Source organism: Tupaia chinensis, unplaced genomic scaffold (assembly GCF_000334495.1).
Source record: "Tupaia chinensis unplaced genomic scaffold, TupChi_1.0 Scaffold000199_1, whole genome shotgun sequence".
Taxonomy (NCBI): domain Eukaryota; kingdom Metazoa; phylum Chordata; class Mammalia; order Scandentia; family Tupaiidae; genus Tupaia; species Tupaia belangeri.
In genome coordinates, this window is record NW_006159674.1 from 5,386,575 (window position 1) to 5,389,659 (window position 3,085).

The following is a 3,085-nucleotide window of genomic DNA, read 5'->3' on the forward strand; positions in this document are numbered from 1 at the left end:
CTCTTTCTTCCATTTTGCCTTAACCAACTTATCTTTCTGTTTTTCAAATATACCAGTTTTTCTACCTTAGAGCTTTTGAGCTAGGTGTTTCCTCTTCCTTGAAGGAAGAGTTCCCTGACTTTTCCACTCTTTGTCATTTAGGCCTTGTCTTAAATGACATCTTTTACACATGGCTTCTTTAACCACCTAATCCAAAGTAGCTTTAGATTATGTGCTTTGCTTCTTTAATACTGATGCAGGAGTGATTGGTGATCAGACCCAACTCTGTGCTGGTTCTTGCCCAACACTCATGAAGAATTAGAGACATGGACTCAGAAAGGAGAGCGAAGCAGAGTTTATTGAGAAAGGGAGGAAAGAAAAGAGCTCTCATGCAGGGATGAATCCCATATGGGTTGCTGAAGAAGGGCTGAAAGCAAGGGGTTTTTATTCAGCAGTCCTAGCAATGGGCTGGCTTTCTGATAAGGAAGTGGATTTTAGAAATAGTTACGTGGTAGCCTGAGTAATTTATTACCGTATTCTTGGTGGAGTCAGATGACCATAGCATTCTGTACTTCTTGTTAGAATACAGTCACTAAATAGAAACTGTTACCCTTATCGACAGTTGCTTTGAGTCCCAATGTAGCCAGCTTTGGGCTGTGAAAACTTAGCCACTGTGACTCCATCTTGACCTTATCCTGTCTATGTGCTCAATATCCCTATCTCCTGCCTTATTAGCAAGGGGTTATAAATTCTTTAGAGACATGTAAAAGAGGTGTACACTGTATATGAACTAGACCATAGAAGAAAAATACAGACTTCATTAAAAAGAAAAACACAGTAACCTCCTTCAGGGGCCCTTACCCTATCTACCTGTGAGTCTAACTACTGTCTCAATACCATATAAATCATTCATGCATATCTGATAGTTTCCTGTTTGCTCATTTATGATGATGATTATTGTCATTCCCACCAGAATGTAAGCTCCCTGAAAACGGGGACTTCACTTGTCTTGAACACCTTGTCTCCACCTACAGTGTCCATTTGCAATGAATGTTTAAGTCCTATTGTTTTCTACATATGTCCATCCATAGCTAAGTGCACTCAGAGAACAGAGCAGGGGAGTAGGGAGGGTGAAACTTCTTCCTCATTTATTATCTAAAAAACAAATGAGCACAGAACACTTCGGTTTAGTTTGAAGTCTAATCTTGAAATGATAAGAGGTTATTTAATCTTATATATAAATTCAACAGTAAAGTTCCACTGATCAAGAGAAAATTGTTTGTTTTTACAGAGCATACTAGTTCTTTTGAACATCGACTACACAATTATACCTCACAAGTTGGTTTCTCATGCGACAATGAGCCTGATTTTCCATATAATATAAAGGAACAGATGTTCCACAAACTCCAGGGACAAGAGAATCTGTCCTCTTTTCTCTTGTCACCCACACACAACCTCACTGACTGTCCTCCATATTGTGGTTACATTTATGGTCCAAATTGCGCAATACAGAATCAAGCAAGATGCCACCAATTTTCTGACATTTGATTATCATTTCACTAGGAAAAAAAATTAGGTTAATAACTGAAGTGAATGCACAATGAGAAACCACAAGAGGGTTTGAGCAGAGGCATGATATGATTTAGTTTTTGTTTTAAAAGGAGCTTTCTAGACATAGCTTAGGGGGTAGGACATCATTGTGTGACACTGGAGCCATATGGAAAGGTCTCTGGTTTGACCCAAGCCGACCTGAACATGGCGAGTGTGTCTATAGGCATACATACATAATCCTGACTGGTTGGAAGATGGGGTTGGTGGTGAGATCCCATCAAGGGTGTCCATCTAGCCTTCTTTTTCTTAATAAATAAGTAGACAAACTTTAAACAAAGAATGAAAAATCAGAGTCTTCTAGCTGTCTTTATGTTCCCTGGTCAGTGATTGATTTAAAGATTTTCACATGATCCAGTTCTGTCTAATGAAATGTTAACAGACAAATACTATGGAAGGCTTCTAATCCCAAATTAAAAACAAAACCACAAATAAACATTATGAAAAGAAGGCCCTTGCCTTTTCTCACTTCTTTCCATATGGAACTTGAATATAATGCCTTGCGTGGCAGCAGCTGCTTTACTACCCTGAAGAAAGTATTGTGCTAAGGGTAGTGGAGTATTAATATGGAAAGATGTGAGTCTTTGATTACATCACTGAATAGCAGCCCTTGACTACTTACTTCTTAATTTTTTGTTAGACCTATCTTAGTAGGTTAGTGTCCCTTGTAATAGAACACATTCTAAACTGGAACTAACACTGAAAATTTAAAAAAGAAAACAATGACTATTATATACTCAAAGTGGGAATGACATAATCTCAAAATAAAGATACACGTCTTTAAGGGGTAAATTCAGATTTATGAATATCTTGTAATTAGCTCTTAACTCTTATTTTCTTGAAAAACAGCAGAAAGTATTATCATAAACTAAATTCTAAATTCAGAGGATGGGGCTGCTGGACAGTTTAGCAAACCAGATCATCACATGGTGGTCAAGATTTTGAGGTACCTTACCAAAGTTTGAGGAGCATTTCAAGTTTGATGATCTCATGTTAAGATGTTCTCAGGACAGTCCTGGTTTGTGCTTACAGTGTCTGCATAATAGTATTTATTTTTTGAGAGATTTTGCTATAGAGTACATGTGCTAGTTAGGGTGCATGTACTTGCTGGAGAGACAGACAAAAAGTGAGAAATCACCCCAGAGCAGAGGGCCATGCTGCTATCCCTTCTCCTTTCTGTATATTTTGGGCATGAAGGCACATGCACCAGGTGTGAGTTTCAACCCTCTGGGTACAGGACTTGAGCTATGGTCAACCACAATGGGAGCTCAGTGCCTTAACTACCATACCGCTTGTTGTCTGCCCCATGTAATTATTTATTTTTTCTTCTTTTGGAGAGGTTTTCACTATAGGGAGCGTGCGCTCGCCAGACAGACAGAGAGAGACATAGAGACAGAAAACGAGAAATCACCCCCCCAGGGGGGATGGTCACGCCGCAATCCCCTCTCCTCCATTCTCCTCTCGGGATCTTGGGCATGCACTCACACGTGCCCAAGCC